The sequence below is a fragment of the Ovis aries genome, chromosome 8 (assembly GCF_016772045.2).
Source record: "Ovis aries strain OAR_USU_Benz2616 breed Rambouillet chromosome 8, ARS-UI_Ramb_v3.0, whole genome shotgun sequence".
Classification (NCBI taxonomy): domain Eukaryota; kingdom Metazoa; phylum Chordata; class Mammalia; order Artiodactyla; family Bovidae; genus Ovis; species Ovis aries.
In genome coordinates this window covers 90,175,724-90,194,467 of record NC_056061.1, presented here as the reverse complement: position 1 = coordinate 90,194,467, position 18,744 = coordinate 90,175,724, and the positions used below count along the sequence as shown (strand labels likewise).

The 18,744-nt window shown below is 56.9% G+C and overlaps 1 long non-coding RNA gene across 1 annotated transcript; it reads right to left on the bottom strand.

The window, feature by feature from the left end:
* Positions 1-9,110: 9,110 nt before the first annotated feature.
* LOC121820223 (uncharacterized) lies at positions 9,111-16,190 on the bottom strand. Its single transcript, XR_006060708.2, has 2 exons — positions 15,784-16,190; positions 9,111-15,497 (listed from the first exon to the last, which is right to left on the bottom strand). It is a non-coding gene; the product is annotated as an uncharacterized LOC121820223 (long non-coding RNA).
* Between the last annotated feature and the right edge of the window lie 2,554 nt (positions 16,191-18,744).

The following is an 18,744-nucleotide window of genomic DNA, read 5'->3' as shown; positions in this document are numbered from 1 at the left end:
CACGTTGCGAAGAGCGAGAATCGGGGGGTGGGGGGAGTCGTCACTGCAGCTCTGAGCAGTCCTCCCAGGGTGGCGCAGCTCGCCCTGGGGGAGGGAGGTGTGTTGGAGCCACCAACCCCCGTGCTGAGGGCAGTGTTGGGGACCAGGGGTGAGGCTGGGGGCCAGGGCAGTGCTGGAGGGCTGGGGCAACGCTGCAGGGTTGGGGCAATGCTGGAGGGTTGGGAGCACTGGTGGGGGCCGGGGAATGATGCTGGGGGCCCAGAGCAATGCTGGGGGCAGGGGGATGGTGCTGGGGGTCCAGGGCACTGCTGAGAATCTGGGGGCGATGCTGGGAGGCCAGGGGACGATGTTGGGGGGCCAGGGGCCAAAGGCTCAGCAAGCCTCAGTGCCCACCCTGGAGATCCAGGCTGCTCCAAAGCTTCACCTCGCCTGGGGAGGGGGAGGGGGCGCTTCAAGTGGGAAAGGAGACGTGCGTGTCTCACCCTCAAACATAAAGCCAAGAGGCAGCTTTCTCTCCAGGGACGAGGCACAGCAGCTGGCAGACTTCAGAAGGCTGGTTCCCACGCCAGGGAGGGTGGCTCTGGGGCTGTGCTGGGCACCAAACTCGCCACCCCCTGCTGGGTGCCCAGAGCACAGCCCCAGGCACCCAAAGCTCAGGGACACACCTGCCTCGTCTCCAGGACAGTCAGGGCTGGGATCTCACAGCCTCTCCAGGGGTGTCTCTAGCACGAATCAGGTCCTTAGACGGACGCCTAATTCCGTTCATCCCGGCATCCCTGACTCCCGCCCCTCCTTCAGCTTTGGCTTCTGTGGGAGAGACCCCTGGGACCCCCACACAGGGCGAGGAGCCACACCGCTCACTCTGTCCACAGACCCCAGGGTTTCAGCCTCAGAGTGTTTCCTCTAAGTCTCTGGGTCCTGATTTGTCTCCGTGCCTGCTCCTTGAGCCGTGGGGTCCACCTTGGGGCCACGGGCAGGCTCCTTGAGCCGTGGGGTCCACCTTGGGGCCACGGGCAAGTTCGGGCGCAGAAGCCTACACAGAGCGGCGTTCCCACGACATCACAGGGCTTAAAGCAGCACCTTAAACAAACGTCTCTAACACGTCCGCGTTCGCCCTCATCCTGGCTGCAGGGTTCAACCTCCAGGAGCCTGGGCCCAGGCAGGTGTGGCTCGGGGACAGTTCCAAGGCTGCAAGCAGGGGGCTTGGAGCTGACACCACCCTCTGAGCCACGTGCCCCCCTCCAGTAAGGCTGTTATGCTCACAGCACTGTCTCATGGAGCAGGCAAGGGAAAGCACTGCACACAGGACAGTCAAGTACACTCACTACACGTTAGGAGCTTTATTCCTGGGCACTCACTGGGCACCTGCTGCTGAAAAAATGCGGAATGCCTCAAAGTGAAAGTCGCTCAGTCATGCCTGAGTCTCTGCGACCCCATGAACTCTAATGTCCGTGGAACTCTCCAGGCCAGAATCCTGGAGTGGGTAGCCATTCCCTTCTCCAGGGGATCTTCCAAATCCAGGGATCAAACCCAGGTCTCCCACACTACAGGCAGATTCTTCACCAGCTGAGCCACCAGGGAAGCCCCATGTCAAATGCCACCTCCCCAGTGAAGCCTTTTATGACATGACCTCCCAGACCACCGGGAGCCTGGCCCTGTCTCCCCACCCCCACAGCCCCACCTCTTGATGGCTGGTGCCATCGCCTGCCTCAGTCGTGGCTCCAGCCCCAGCCTCCGAGTCCACACCCACCCTCCTCCCGTGCCCCTGAACTCACGCTTACTGAGCAGCCACCCCTGCTCATAGCACACTGGGCGCGGAATACCAGGACGGGTGAAGCCTTGGAAGCGGGTGGACAGGCACCAAGCAAATCAAGCCCGCTGTCAGGAAACACACAGCAGCAGACCCTGTGGAGGCCACAGGCCGGGGCGAAGCCCAGAGGAGGGGCGGGGGAGGCAGGCTGAGCGAGGCCCCCAGACGGGACGGCGACTGTGCCCATGAGCTCAGCCCCACAGGGAAGTCTGGGGAGAGCCCTGCCTTCCTGAACCTTGGAGCTGCCAGCCCCCCATGCCACAACCCCCCAAATCATCTATACACGTCCACAGGTCCGTGGGGGCCACCTGCGTCCATGAACGGGGTTCCAACTCCACCCTGGCCCCCTAACCCAGAGGACTTCATGGTCCAGGCTCTGGTCCCTGCCCCGTGTGTCCAACAGCTGGCCGGACCCCCTCCCCGTCTCCAATGGAGACAGCAAAACCCCCCGCCCTGTTGAAAGTAATGCTACTTCTGAGACCCTCATCCTCAAGCTATCACGTCCTTAATTAAGATGAGGCAGCTGCAGCCTCGGGAGTGTGCTGTGTGCCTCTGTCCAGTCGACTCTGGCCTGTCACTGCCGGGGGGCTTTATGGCCTCGCCCCTCCGCCCTTCTCACAGCAGCGTCACGGTGAGGCTGGAGGCAGCAAAGGGCCCTAAATTCCAGGAGGCTGTGTCTCCTGACGGCTCTTCAGGGCATTTCCCACGTTTACAACTTTGTCTTCCCTCCACCCAGAGTGACCTCCCCTCCCAGCCCTTCCCCCACACCAAGCCCACCAGCCCCCAACCCTAACCTAGCCTAAGCCACCAACCTCCCCATTCTGCAGATCAGCCAAACGTGTTCCCAGCCCAGCGCCTGGCCAGGCTGGAGCCTCAGAGCTCCCAGGGCCACCGAGGGCCCCCGGCTGCTCTTGGGGTGCGAGTGCGGGGAGCATGCTCAGGGCCCCTTCTGCTGCTCCGCGGTCAGGTGGCACTCCTGGCACAGCACAGAGTGAGAGCTGCTGAGACAGTCAATTAGTTGCAAAGCCTGTAAGTCTAATAGAGCACATCATAAGCCTGGAAAACAGATACTTCAAAGAGACCAATAATGTTGTCAACAATGCTATTACTTTTGCAGGCTACTTTAGAAACTTAATTCTTATAAATACATATATAATATATGGGGCGTCCTAGGTGGCACAATGGTTAAAAAAAAAAAAAAAAAAACAATTTACCTGCCAAAGCAGGAGACTCAAGTTCAATCCCTGGGCCAGGAAGATCCCCTGGAGAAGGGCGTGGCAACCCACTCCAGTGTTCTCACCTGGAGAATCCCACGGACAGAGGAGCCTGGAGGGCTGCAGTCCACAGAGTCAGACACGAGTCAGTCGGCCTGCCTGCAGCCTGGCAGGCTACAGTCATAGAGTCGCAAAGAGCTGGACGCGACTCAGAGAGTAAACAGCAACCGCATGACAGGTGATCCACGTTTACACAGTTCTCATCTTTTTTTGTGCAGAAAAGGTAGTGATGCATAGATCATTACAGGAAGCTGGACAAAACACGAGAGATTCCTTCCAAGGATTTTTAATCCAAGAATAAAGCATGAATTAGTGAGGGACTCACAGAAAAGGGAGCAATCTTCTTGCCAAAAAAAAGGACCAGATACAAACACACACACAAATACTGTGCCATGAAACGATCCATCACCTATTTCCCTGCTTGTCTTGTGGACAAGATGAAAATCACCCTTTTTCAGTCTCACTGGGAAATCCTATTTGGTCCTAAATGGAAAGCACATGACCGACCTCTGGAAATGAAATTCATCACGGGGTGGGCTCGCACATCCCCAGTAGGCAGGAGGAGGGTGGTCACACCCGGAGGGGCTCAGCGGCCCCCCGGAGACCAGGGCCCAATTGCCCGCTAATTGGCTCTGCAGGATCCTGCCACCTCGGACTGAGGCCTGCAGTGTGGCTAATTGGGGAGCTGCTCCGCGTCACTGAGTGTTAATATTAAAATCAGACACATGTGCCCTGGGGGCTGAGTCCTCGCTTGCAGGCCGGGGAGGCAGGGCTCCTCGCAGCACCCTGTGAAGAGTCACGTTTTATCCACGAGTCTGGGCACAGGCTGCCTGGTGGCCGTTCGTCACTTCAGCGGAGAGAGATGAAGTGAACCAGGGAGTCCATCACGCCTCTACGGGAAGCTGAAGCAAACCCCCACTGTGGGGCTTGTTTCCTGCCTGGGGGAAGCCCCTGCCAGGGCGGAGTTCCTCCTCTGGGGATAAGTTTGGGTGGGTTTCCTCAAAGACAGATGCCTATCAGGGCTGGAGGGACACCCCAACCTCAAATGACCCCCCGAACTTGGCAAGGAATGGAACAGCTGGGGCTGCAGGCACCAGGCTGAGCCTGGGACCCTGCTCAGAGGGGGTGAAAGGTTATGTGACTTGAGTGCTCAGGAATAAGAAAAGGCGGTGGTGGGAGCACGTGGGATGGGGGAGAGCCAGGGAGCGGCAGGTCCTGGCAGGGCTGTCGCCACGGCCACCCTGGTGACCGCTGCCGGAAATCCTTTTCTCACGGTCACCTCAGAGTATCCAGACACACACACACCACAAAATCTCTCCCCAAAAGATCTTCACTTATTTGAAAAGAAGCTTTATCAGCAAGTCTGAAATGGCGCTTTGGCGCATGCTTGCCCAGGATTCGCCTGAGAAGCTGCCTCTGGGCCCCCGGTGCCAGGCCGGCCTCTGGGCCCCACCTTCCCGACCCCGCAGGACACGCGCTTGAGCTGGCTTCCCTGAGTCCCTCCGTCTCTTGACTGTCCGACCGCACACCCGCCTCCTGGGGCAGAGGCCGTGATCCGAGCAGGTCCTGACTCTGTCCACCCTCGAGTCCGACTCTGAGGCCATCAGTCCCAGCCGGGCCCGTCCCCGCCCCTGGGTGCCGCGTTGCTCCTGGCGGACGACGCGTGCTGTGGCCGGAGACGCCGTGCCCGGGATCGGCACTCTGGGTGCAGCGTCCGGCTGCCTGGCCCCAGAAGTGCGCCAGGGAGCCCGGGCTGAGGGTGGGGAGACGCGCGGTCAGAGTCCAGCCGCTGCGCACGGAGCCCCCGCATGGCATCGGCGGGCTGCCCAGGCTCCGCGTCTGCGTGTCTGGCTGGACTGGACTCCGGGGATGGACTTCCCGGGGTCCAGGAGATTCGCTCGCAAAGGTCACCCACTTGCTGGGCATCTGTGGGGAAAGAGCCCCCAGAATTAGCACGAGAGACCCCACACTGACCCCACGATGGACCCCTGCTACGATGTGAGTCCAGCCCCGGTCCCCACGATCCTCAGAGACACGTAAGGAAGCACTGCTTCCCTGGGGGTCACAGACCTCAGGGCACCCTCTCACCCCAACAGCCACCCTGGCCTCCCACCCGCTACCGTGACGGAGGGGCCTGGGGAGGGGTCCGGGGAGGGGTCAGAGGGATCTCAGGAGGGGTCTGAGGGGTCTGGGGAGGGGCCTGAGGGGTCTGGGGAGGGGTCTGGAGATGGGTTGGAGAGGTCTGAGGGGTCTGGAGAGAGGTCTGAGGGGCCTGGGGAGGGGCCTGAGGGGTCTGGGGAGGGGCCTGGGGAGGGGCCTGAGGCGTCTGGGGAGGGGCCTGGGGAGGGGCCTGCTCTTTTCTTCACTAAGCATCTTAAGCACACCGCCACCCTGACTTCCTGGTCTCCTGAAGGCTGAGCTCTGCGCTCGTGTGGAGCACGTGTGCCTCGATTCCTGGACACCCCGCTCAGAGAAAACGCCCGGACGTCTGCCTCCACCTGCAGCGCCGTGTGGACGGGCGCCCAGCAGAACCCTGCCCCGGCCTCGACAGTCCTGAAGGTGTCCGAAGGCAAAGAAGCCCGGGGAGAGCAGCCCAGCACTCCCCGCAGAGCGCGGCCTCCCCGCCCCTCCCTGCAAACAGACGCCTCAGGCCCCTCCCCGGACCCCCAGGCCCCTCCCCGGACCCCTCAGGCCCCTCCCCGGACCCCCAGGCCCCTCCCCAGGCCCCTCAGGCCCCTCCCCTCCGTCAGGTAGCGGGTGGGAGGCCAGGGCGGCTGTTGGGGTGAGAGGGTGCCCTGAGGTCTGTGACCCCTAGGGAAGCAGTGCTTCCTTACGTGTCTCTGAGGATCGTGGGAACCGGGGCTGGACTCACATCTTAGCAGGGGTCTGTCGTGGGGTGAGAGTGGGACCCCTCATGCTAATTCTGGGGGCTCTTTCCCCACAGATGCCCAACGGGTGGGTGGCCTTTGAGAGCGAGTCCCCTGGACCCCGGGCTTGTTCAGGCGAGCGCTTCTCCGGGTGGTGGCCTGGTCTCAGGGCAGCCCCGTTCGGCACCATCCAGTGCGGAGGTCGGGGATGTGGCTTCACTTGAACGCGTCTGTGGTGGAGAAACAGGTGATGAGCCTGGGAGATACGTCCTCCAAAAGCAACGATCCAACAAGCCAGCGGGACGGCCGTCTCTGTGACACTAGGGCTTTACCCCTGAGTCACAGACGCTGAAAGTCGCCAGGCTCTGGAGTCAGAGCAGTGCTTGGGACAGAACCAGATGTGACCCAGGAGGGAGCCACCTTTCCGAGGGCCAAGATTGTCCAGGGTGATATCCGAAAGAGTGTGGCGATGCTTCCGCTGGCGACCGTTGATGGCGGCGAGCGTTCTGGGCGTGAGGAAGTAACAGGTGGGGCCACACAGAGGATGGGAGCTGTTGGCCCCTTTCCGGGAGGAGCCAGGCTGAGGTCCAAGGACAGACCTTCCAGCTCATGTCTGCCCCCTCCCCCGGCGCAGGGCAGGAACGGGCCCAAAAGCCCAGAGAATATCAGCCCAACAAAGTATGTTTTCCATTGAAAATAGACATCTTTGGTACATTTGGGCCAATAATAAAATATTTTAAAGAAAAACAGTCTGCTAGGAAAGACCGCTAAAGTGACAGCTGATTAGTAACGTGAGTTCGGGTTCAGGGCGCTCCCCGTCTTACGCTGGGGCAGCCCTCTCTCTGCGGCGGAGCCAGCCGTGGGCTGGGACACCTGTGAAGCCCTCCTGAGGGTTCTGTGAGGGCCAGGACTCCTTCGTGGGAGGGTGTCACCTGTCATCTGACCGTCTGACCCGGGCTCTCCCTGGCCGCCCCACCCATTGTTCCCTGCTCTCTCTCCTGTCGGCCTCTCAGGTCCAGCCGCACCCAGGATATGAACAAAAGCAATAACCCAGATCCTGACGAAGACTTTGCCAGGGGCCACAGGCCACGCCAGCGATGCAGGGGCAGATTCCAGGCTGCGACGGGCGGAGACGCTCTAGGGCAGTTGTGTCCGAGGGCGGGTGAGCGCCTCTGCTCACAGCTTTCTGGCCCAGCTCCCCCCGGGTCGCAGCCCCTCTGCCGCATTCAGGAAGCTTCCGCATAGCTTCTCCCCTTCCCTAGTGTTTGGAAGTGCTGACCAAGCACCCCTGGCCACTCTGGGGGCTCAGACGCCCACAGTCCCCTCCGCTTCCTCCGCCTACGAGCTGTGTGGTCTGAGCAGCTGTCTGTCCCCTCGTCGGTTGAACGGCTCTGACCTCGTGCGGCTCCATGAGGATCACACATGATGCCCGCACAGCACCGGGCATCTCGCCCGAGAACAAAGTGTCATCATTGGCGTCTCCATCCGTGTGGCCCACGGAGCAAGGCCTGCTGGTCTCGTCCTGCGTGTCCTGCACAGAGCGGGGCTTGAGGGAGGCCTTTGTCAGCAGAACCGCAGTATTTCCGGCCCATTCCCGAGCCCCAGGCCGTATACCCAGCGGCTTCCCGGGCATCTTCCCCTGACTGTTCCAGCAGCAGGCCCACCAGGGTGTCTGCACTGGCGACCAGCGTCTCCCGGCCTCCGTCTCTTTTCTGCAGTTTTTACCTTGGGAACAGACACAGTCCCGCCTGCCCCAGATGACTTGAAGATTAGCCTGGGACCTCCAGCTCCTCCTGTCTCCAAAGGACTTGGGTTCTGCCCGAGACATTTCCCTGGTTCTGCCCTGTTGCCTCTTCCCTCCGAACAACAGCCCAGCAGAAGTCGGAGGAGGTGAGGGGCGTGGGGGTCTAGCACACAGAGTGTTTCCCGAGCCTCGATTCCCGCCCCGGCCCGGCACTGCCCACGTCGTCAGTGGCCCCTGCTCCCTGCTCGTGCCCACAGAGGCCCTGAGAGTGATGCAGCTTCCAAGATGCCCTTGCTCTGCGCACAGGGCCACCCACCAAGGTCAGCGCCCACATCCAAACCAGCCTGGGACCGCGTCCTGCCAGGCGTCCCTGCCCCCGCTGCTTCAGCTGGAACTGAACCAAAATGAGAGGAAATCAATTGCAAGTTTGAGGGGCCACCGGACAATTTTCAGCAGACCTTTAGCTGCTGATTTATTTTTGACTAATTACTGTTATGGGGACAGATGAAAGGACATATTTATCATAAACAGCCGCCATTGGGGGCAGGACAAAACCCAGGCCAAATGATCAAAATTTAATAATAGAGCATGAATTTATGTACACAGACTTTATCTCATTTGATCTTTACTGGCACCAAATGAGCTCAAAAACGTATTATTAGTCACAAAGGAGCACAGAGAGCAGGATTCCATTTGTGTGAAACCTGGAGAACCGGCAGACCCGCCGAGGGAAGGTTTGTGGTTCTCAAGGCAGGGCCAGGAGTGGAGGGTGACAGCCGGCGGGGCGGGGGCGAAAATGTCCTGAAACTGACGAGCGCTGCGCGTCGTGAGCACCCCTGAGGTGCACGCTGTAGGTGGAGCCCTGTGTGGCCTCTTGAGGGACGCGTGCTGAGCCCAGGGCAGCCACCCCAGCCACGCTTGACACTGACCGAGAGCGATCTGGGTGGCAGGGCCTCAGGCGCACCACGTAACTGTTGGGCTCCCAGCACCCTGCCCTCAGGTAACACGCACCCCTTCAGGCGGAGCCCAGGGACACGGAGTGAGGAGTTTGGAAATTTGCCTCGCATCTCAGAACTGGGTTGCCCGCACCCCCCAAGGCGGTCGCTGGCCTGGCCGCAGCCTCCCCACTGCTGCCCATCCTGCTCGGCCACCAGGGGAAACTTGGTGGGATTTCGGAAACCTCTGCATCTGACACTTTCTCGCAGGAGTCGGCCCTCTAAGTAGCAACTGGAGAATTTTCCTGATTCTCTTTGGGGAGATCTTCCATAATTGGCCCTTTTTTGATATGTGGGCCTTATTTTCAAATAAGGCAGACATAGCTTTAAGAGTAAAGTGCAGTTTGGGAAGATGTGCAGTTTGGGAAGATGTGCTCTTTGCGGCGAAAACACTAAATGGAATATGCCAAGGGACCGTAGAATTTTTTAATTTCATTTTATTCTTTTACAGCATTTCATTGGGATGTGATGGACATACAAAAAACTGTGGTGAAACTTTAAAGACCTTTTCACAGGGACCAAGCATCTGAGTGGGCACTTTCAGTTCAGTTCAGTTCAGTTCAGTTCAGTCGCTCAGTCGTGTCCGACTCTTTGCAACCCCACGAATCACAGCACGCCAGGCCTCCCTGTCCATCGCCAACTCCCGGAGTCCACCCAAACTCATGTCCATCGAGTCGGTGATGCCATCCAACCATCTCATCCTCGGTCATCCCCTTCTCCTCCTGCCCCCAATCCCTCCCAGCATCAGAGTCTTTTCCAATGAGTCAGCTCTTCGCATGAGATGGCCAAAGTACTGGAGTTTCAGCTTCAGCATCAGTCCTTCCAAAGAAATCCCAGGGCTGATCTCCTTTAGGATGGACTGGTTGGATCTCCTTGAAGTCCAAGGGAGTCACAAGCATCTTTTCCAACACCACAGTTCAAAAGCATCAATTCTTTGGTGCTAAGCCTTCTTCACAGTCCAACTCTCACATCCATACATGACTGGAAAAATCATAGCCTTGACTAGATGGACCTTAGTCGGCAAAGTAATATCTCTGCTTTTGAATATGCTGTCTAGTTTGGTCATAACTTTCCTTCCAAGGAGTAAGCGTCTTTTAATTTCATGACTACAGCCACCATCTGCAGTGATTTTGGAGCCCCCAAAAATAAAGTCTGACACTGTTTCCACTGTTTACCCATCTATTTCCCATAAAGTGATGGGACCGGATGCCATGATCTTCGTTTTCTGAATGTTGAGCTTTAAGAAAACTTTTTCACTCTCCTCTTTCACAAGAGGCTGTTTAGTTCCTCTTCACTTTCTGCCATAAGGGTGGTGTCATCTGCATATCTGAAGTTATTGATATTTCTCCCGGCAATCTTGATTCCAGCTTGTGCTTCTTCCAGCCCAACATTTCTCATGATGTACTCTGCAGATAAGTTAGATAAGCAGGGTGACAATATACAGCCTTGACGTACTCCTTTTCCTATTTGGGACCAGTCTGTTGTTCCATGTCCTCTTAAGAAACCTATATGCAGGTCAGGTGGTCTGGTATTCCCATCTCTTGAATAATTTTCCACAGTTTATTGTGATCCACACAGTCAAAGGCTTTGGCATACTCAATAAAGCAGAAATAGATGTTTTTCTGGAACTCTCTTGCTTTTTCGATGATCCAGCAGATGTTGGCAATTTGATCTCTGGTTCCTCTGCCTTTTCTAAAACCAGCTTGAACATCTGAAAGTTCACAGTTCACGTATTGGACAGGACCAAATGTCCTGCAGGTCTTCAAATAAATTATCTAAACCTATCCATAAGATTGCCGTGCCTATTTGAGAACCATATGTGACGGGTCTGGGGGGAGCGGGCACTGTGACCCTCCCCGGGATCCACAGGCCCCTGAGGCAGGTCCAGAGCACATCTGTGACCGGGGAGGGGGTGACACTGCTCCGGGCCCCCCCAGGCCGTGTCGTCACCCACCCAGGAGAAGAGGGGAGTGACAGGCCGTGGCCTCGGGCAGCCCGGGTGCTGGCCGGCTGGGTCTGGACAAGGCCGGATGCCGTCCGAGTCGACATCCTTTCCCTCGAGGTCCCCACACGCACCTCCCTGCCTCGGGACCACACCTGGGCAGGCTCCCTGCTCCTGCCCCTTCCAGGTACGGACGTAGCTTCATCTCAGGTCCTGGATGGTTTAGTTTGAGCTGAGTAAACTTTCAGGGGGCATCTGACCTCAGCTCACCCCTCCAGCCCCCAGCACCCCCACCCCGCCCAGGGCTGCCTCCAGTGCAGTGTCCTCAAAGTCAAGCCTGGGGTCCCCTGATGTCTGTGCTCCCCTGGGAGGCAGTGCAGGGCATCCGGGGGGATGGTGAGGGGGCAGGGTGCCAACCTCCCCTCCTAGGGACCCCACGCCCCTACCTCTCTGCACACAAATACAGACAGGATGTTCCAACTCTTCTTATTCAGACAACGCTCTTCAAAGAAGCCCTCGCTGGGTGGGAGGTGGGAGGGAGGTTTAAGAGGGAGGGGACATATGTATGCCTATGGCTAATTCATCTTGATGTACGGCAGAAATTAAACCAATGTTGTCAAGCCATTATCCTTCAATTAAAAATAAAAAAAATTAAAAAGAGGAAGCCCTCGCTTGCCAGGCAGGAGGAGTGCCCAGTTAAAGTCCTAGGACAGACCCTGATGACCCTCAGGAGTCTCTCTGCAGGTGGCGCGTCCCTGGAGACGTGGGGAGGGCCCTGCTCCCATTCCCCGAGCCTTGGGGCGAGTGGCAGTGCGCCCTCCCTGCCAGCCTCTCAGAGACCCTCTTCTCCGAGGCCTTGGAGCATCCATTTTAGAGCCGCGATCACTGGGGGCCCAGGCTGTTCTCAGGGGAGTCTCTGGTTCTGCCCTGGGGCACACCAAGCTCCACCCTACACCTACTGCAAATGAGGAAAAGCAGTGGGCCTTGGAATAGAGACCCTCGTCAACAGCATCGTGACGAGCATCTCACCGCCCCACTCCCAAGGAGTCACTTCCTGCCCCCAGGTATTAAGATGCCAGGTGAGGGCTTTTCCTTGTGGTCCAATGGGAAAGACCGCCTTCCACTTTAGGGGACATGAGTTTCATTCCTGGTCAAGGAACTAAGGCCCAACACACTGTGCCATGGCCAAAAAAAGTCCAGTAAGACTTAAGGCGGGACCACCTCCCCACACGGCCCCCTCAGGCGACGCCACCCAGTCTGATTACGTGGACCATCCCTCTTACTCCTGGAAACTCCCTGGAGCTAGAGCTCTGGATATAGCTGTTTCCAAGTGACCTTGTCTGTCCCAAGACTGTCTTACGTCTCGTCCGTGTTGTGCACAAACATGTCACTGCATTTACTCAATACGTGTTTATTCCACCGTATGAACGCACCCACGCTGGGGAGACAAACGCACAAACCAGACGAGTTTCAACCAATATCAGTAAAACACTTCTGACCAAGAACCGAGTCAAACTTCAGTCACGGCAAGCTGAAATGAGATGTATGCCCATGAACGCTGTCACTTGGTCCCTAGATGCAGGCCAGATGCAGTCAGAGACCCCGGGGGACATGAAGAAAGCCTTCCATAGATGAGCTTTCCCCTTCCCTGACCCCCAGAAGGAAACACCAGCACCATCAGCCTCACTGCTGCTGCTAAGTCACTTCAGTCGTGTCCGACTCTGTGCGACCCCATAGACAGGAGCCCACCGGGCTCCCTGGTCCCTGGGATTCTCCAGGCAAGAACACTGGAGTGGGTTGCCATTTCCTTCTCCAATGCATGAGAGTGAAAAGTGAAAGTGAAGTCGCTCAGTCATATCCGACTCTCAGCGACCCCATGGACTGCAGCCTACCAGGCTCCTCTGTCCATGGGATTCTCCAGGCAAAAGTACTGGAGTGGGGTGCCATTGCCTTCTCTGCATCAGCTTCACAGCTACCCCGAAAAAGTCATTCTCTTAGCCCCAGATGTGCCCTGTAATTTGCAGTAATGTTCACACTTCGGGTGCTCAGAAATGGCCTCTTGCCTTTGCGTTTTCTGAGACAAACATCAGTCTTTTATTTGTAAATGATATCCGAGACCCTGACTCTGTTGACGCAGAGGCAAACTGCTGCATGCAGTTTACTGTTAGTAGGAAGCTTTGAAAAACGGAAGGAGCCAAGCAGCCTGAAAAGCAGGCAAACCCCACCCGCAGCCACGCCGGCCGCTTTGCTAGTCTTCCAGAGCGACGCCCCCACGTGCTGCCCCCAGCACCTCGCTAATCCCTCACCCATTTTGTTGAAAAACAAAAACACCGTCTTGAGCCAGTGGTGGCAACTGAACTGTGAGCCAGGAAAGCCCTCACGCTCTCCTACACCACGTCACGGGGTCGCCAGACCTCTGCCTGCTCGCTCCAGTGCTCTGCCTTCTGCAGAGAGAATTATACCGCAAAGACCAGCCTTCACATGAGGGGCTTCCATCCGTTCTAGAGTGCGGTCCTGGCCCGTTCAGAAAGGTCTCAGTGAAAGAAGCCACTTCCTTCCAATTCACAGCCAGCACGTCTCAGCGCCTCCGGGCCACTCCCGCGATGCAGGAAGCTGGGAGAGGGACGCAGTTTGGAGTCAGGCTGCTGAGCCTAGCCTTGGCGAGACAGAGGCCTTCTGAGTGCAATTTTGATCAACCTGGAAATGCAGCAAAGGGGCCAGTGAGGCTGCAGGACCTCCTGGACCTGCTGGGATTGGCCTCTTGGGTGAGGGGCACAGGGTTGTGTGTGAGTGTGGTCGTGTTGGGTGAGGGGCATGTTGTGTGTGAGTGTGGTCGTGTTGGGTGAGGGGCGCGGGGTGGTGTGTGATGTGGACACGTTGGTGTGAGTGTGATCACGCCCTCGGGGCCTGCCCTCCCAGCACCCTCCCTGCCTCCTCGTCACTTTCCTCCAGCAGGTGGGAGTGCCGCCTGGACGAAGCCCCCCTCGCCCAGTTCACGTGAGGGCGTCCTGCCACCTGACAGAGGTGCCCCTGGGGGAGGACGGGCAAAAGCGCCCGCCTGAGGCGACCCTCCTCATGCTGCCTTCCCCCCACCCCTCACAAAACCGGGAGGAAACCCTGACCAGGGGGACCCCGGCACAGCCACTCCCCAGGAAGGCGAGGGGTGCGAACGCCCTGCTGCTGCCCGCTCAGGTCGGCTGAGGCGGCCGGTTGTCGGCTGAGTTTTGAGGGCGAAAGAACATACTCAGGCCACATAATCACAGCACCACGTGATTTAGCAATGCTAACGGAGCTCGAATCACTGTTATTCAGGACCCCAGATATTTCTTAGCACCTATGTTTTCTCCTTCTAGAAACCAGCACAGCGCATCCAGACCTTCCACCATCCTGGAGAGGCACGTAAGAAGCTGACAGTCCTCTGACCAAACAAAACCCCTGAGAGCATGACTCCTGCGTCCTTCAAATACCGCATGGTAATTGCTAAGAATCATTCTTCAAGGTTTTCCTTCCAAAACTGACGTGTCAGGGAGGAGTGCGCCCTCCACCCAGGGAGGAGGAAGCCACGTCAAAGTGAGGTCCCGCCAGAGGCAAGATGAGGTCAAGGCCACGCCCTTCTGGCCGGGGTGGCAAGAGGGCTGAGTCCCATGATGACAGAGAGAAAACATCCCCCATGAAATAGAAGTGAAGTCACGCGATGATGTGGCCCTGCGGCTTCAGGGAATTAAAGTCTTTCCAAGCCGTCTTCCATACTCGCGGGGAATCCTTAGCCAAACCTCGGATCTTTCAAAATCCAATTTTTAATTAAGCATCACTGTGTGACGGCCTTGTTAGCAACTAGGACGGTAGGTTTAAAGTGGAAAAATAACGGGTAGAAAGTCAATGCTTCCAGTAATGAGCAAGTGGAATTTGGAAATAAAAACGCGTTGCCGCTCACATTGGCATCCAGAAAAGAGAATGTGCTGGTGCCTGTTGACAAGGCATGGATGAGCCACGTGTGCGGAACACAAGGCTCTGGTGACGAAATCAAACAGTATCTAAATACACGTCCACGGATAAGGGGACTCTGTAGGGCCCAGTTGTCTGTTCTTTCCAGCTTCATCATCCCAACCAAAACCCCAGCAGGCAACTTTACAGAAACTGACAAACTGACTCTAACGTTTACCTGGAGATACAAAGCCCCAGAAATCAAAACTTTCACATTAACCCAAATAAGAGCTTCTATGGACCCAGAACCTCTCGAACTGTCAGGAGCCAAGGCAAAGCGACCACAGACAGGGAGAGCAAGGCAAAGACAGAGCCGCCCTCCCTTAGGTCCAGGAAGTAAGGCCAAATCCTCGAGATGCCAGGCTCTGTCCAGCACCCGTAGAAAAAAGCTCCTTAACTGCAGCCTCAGCTATGGAAACACACTCTCCTATCCATTTTTTCTAGGTCACATTTTCTCACGCATCATTCCAGGCTGCAGACCCTGGATGGTTCACGCCAGCTGGTCGTCCATCCTGCAGCTAAGCCGCTGCTCCCTCAGCTGATGTTCTGGGTGCCTTCAGCGTGTCAGGCACTCACCAGACCCCACAGCCCAACACTGAGAAGGGGGCACTGCCCCAGGTGCAGGGGGTGAATACTCCTCATCTTCAAAGTAGTGGGCGGGAGTGGGCACAGACGGTTCACTGCTCACCTCCTCTGGACCCCAGGCTTCGTGTCTGTAAAGTAGGCCTAACATCAGTACCCACGCCAGCATTATTGCAGAAATGTGAGCTGGTGCTTGGAATGATGCTCGCTGTGACACTTGGCCGCTGCTCACAGGCGTCCCTGCTGTTTGTCAACACCACAGTTGCTTTCTCCCAGTTCTGTGACCAGGTCACAATGTCCTATTGAGCCATGATAGTCAGCAAAGGAAACAGAGAAAGAAAAGTTGTACTGATACGGCTGAACAGACATAATTCAAATACCTTGTTTTAAAAAGCTAAATACTTTCAGTAAAATTGGTCGATTTTATTAATCAGATGATTTGCAGTTTAATTTTAATCATTTATTTTCCTAAGAATAAGACTAACAAAACCTACTTTAGAATTGTTTAGTTAAAAACCCAAATGTAACCAAATAATCCAGAAAGTAATGCTCAAGGTAGGAAGAAATAAATTTGCTGTTTCTCACCATCCTTGAAGGTCTAAGGAAAGGCCCAGCTCAACCCCTGGTTTTCGTGCAGACGAGGAAGGAGGAGGTGGGGTGCTCCGTGACCGAACCCCGAGTCAGGACACCTGGAACCTGGAACCTCAGGAACACGAGGGGCTCCTGAGCCCAAAGCTGTGCTTAGGATTTCAGGCTCATGGTCACGGAGCCACCTGCCCAAAACCGTCGTCCAGTCACGTGAGGTCATCCTCTGGGCTCTCGAAAGCCGCAAGCCATCCAAAGTCCTCCGTGGGAAGCGGGCGGCACCCACCCCCTTCTGCAGCACCCGCTGTCTGCTCGCTTCTCTCATCTTTACCAGGGAGTGATGGGAAAGTGACTGGAAAGTCCCCACACAGCTGGGTTCCCACGACACTGTTACAGAAACAGTTGCGTTTCCACCGTCTCTCAATGTTGGAAGCAAGAAGCCCCGCTTCCCCACAGTCCCCACTGCCCCTGACCTCGCTCCCCAGCTCCTCAGTCCCCCGCCGACCCAGAGCTGCTCCGGGGCTCTGCTCCTATAGACAAGACACCCGCCTCTGCCAGGGTCTGGCCCGGACGCTGGGAACACTCCGTGAGCCCACGGAGCGAAGAGCAGCATCAGAGTTCCGTGCTCTGGGCCAGAGAAGAGGCACTCTCCCACTGCAACCCACCACCCCGCCCCCCGCCCCCCAGCCCCTCCTGACCCCGATGCCTGAGACTCTGCCGTGAGCCGGGTCCTCGCGCAGACCTCCCACCCACCTCCGTGGGCCCCGGGCACAGGGGATGGGCTTGGACCTGCCTCTGCCCCTTGCTGTGTCCAGTACCAGACCTCGCGTCAACAATTGCCGGTGGACTTGAATTCCACCTGCAAGATGAAAAGGAGCCCCAGGCCAGTGCCAGCCCGAGCTGAGGCCTACCCATGTCACTTCTGACCCCCAAGGTCTCACTCTTGATTCTTCTGGAAAGCAGAGGCGCAGGAAGAAACCAACCTCATGGATAAACGTTCTGCATCTGAGCTGGGAGTTCTGAAAACGAGAAGCCACGAAAACACATCCTCTCTCTGAACTGAAAAACGAGTCAAGCCTCTTCTCTCTCTGTGTGTTGGAAAAACAAGCCCCAGGATATAAGCTGGAGTTCTTTCTCTCTGTTGGACGACACAGACTCTCACCAGCCTGGGGAAATCCAGCAGACTCAGGCGCTCAACCCACCCAGCTGATCCTGGAAACGGGGCTGGAAGCCTCGCACAAGGTGCTGGGAGGGTTTTTCTCTTGCTTTTTTTAAAAAAATAAACGTGAGTTACAGTAGGGAAAAGTGTTCTGTCACAACACAGAGGGTGTTGTTCTAGGAAAAAATGCGCAGGGTATGACTGCTTCATCACTTCCAAATTCTGAAATGAGAGTGGGCGAAATCACGAGGACTAGGGCAGCGTCCTCTGTCCCCTGAGCAGTGACAGCAGTGGGATGCCCACATCACCCAGGGGACCGCATCACAGGCTGTGCGAACATTCCTCCCTCCGCCAAACATCAATGACTGCTGAGCAGATGGACCTGGAACCACCGCTTGCCCAGGATGTCGGTGCAGGACCCACTCCTGTGGGGGGTGGGGGGTGGCCTCTCTCACTGTCCTCCCTGGGTCTGAGCACAGGAGATGCCCGAAGGCTATTTCAGGGCCTCAGAGAGGAACCCAGAGACACCCTCTTGTCCCATGTCCCCCTGGAGGCTGAGGGGCATCGCCTAGTCCAAATCTTGTAAACTTGGGGGAATCCAGTTATAAAGTTGGATTCCCAGGTGGTGTTGGTGGCACAAAACCCACCGGCCAGATGCAGGCGACGTGAGAGACACAATTTTGTTCCCTGGGTTGGAAAGATTCCCTGGAGGAGGGCATGGCAACCCACTCCAGTGTTCTTGCCTGGAGAATCCCATGGACAGAGGAGCCTGGCAGGCTACAGTCTGTGGGGTCGCAAAGAGTTGGACACGACTGAAGCAACATAACACAGTTATAAAAATATAGAAACAAAGTGAATGTATTTGGAAGGAGGAAAGGAATTTTACAAATCAGGAGAAGCATGGAGATGCCGGGCCTTCTCCTCTGAGATCTCTGTAAGTAATTTACCCAAAACGCCTTCTGGTTGCAAACACCCCGCCCCTGGGGTCCTTGACGGTGCCCAGCAGCGGCCAGCTCTCCTGGTGCTGAGTCTCATGCGCCTGCCTCTCTTGGACAGTCTGCTCCAGGTCCTGGGCTACAGCCCGAGCCCCAGGCAGCGCGCTGCACACCCGACCTCCTCCTCAGCCCCCGGAGGGTGGTGGGGTGGGGGCGCTGGGCTCCTGGGGGACAGTGATGAATGCTGTCACGGGTGCTGCCCAGGACACTCACATTAAAGCGCCCCTGAGAGGACCCCAGCACTTGACACTGAGTGGACGCTGGGCAAACTCCAGGCCAGTGTCCTCTATGGCCAGAGTGTGGCCTGCAGGGAGAGCCGACACCGCCTCAGTAATGTCTCTGATGCCATGGGCCTCAGTGAATCACGCTTGGAAACGTTCAGCATATTCTACTTAGAAAAGAGTTAAAACAAAGCAGGCGGAGCCCGGGGCGGCCTCGCCAGGTCTGTGGCTGCCAGAGACTCAGCATCACTGCAGGACTCGCCCTGATGGCTTGTGGCCGGCCGAGTGTGTGTGTCCCGTATCTCCCAGCTGGAGCCGCTTCACCGCCGGCAAGCTTTGCTTTTCAGTTCAGGCTGCGTGAGCTGTATCGTGATGCGTGCTGCTTTGCTCCTGAGACTGTGGGGCAGCAGCCAAGGAGATTACTGGGGATTTTTGATATCTCCTGCGTGCAAAAGAGCAGGAGAGAAAAGGAACAAGCCTGCCTGCTGTGTTCAGTAACTCAGTCGCTTTCTTTTATTCTCATTTGAAGGGAGCTTTTAGACAGAGCAATTAACATACTTCCCACAGGCGTGCAGTTTATGTCTTG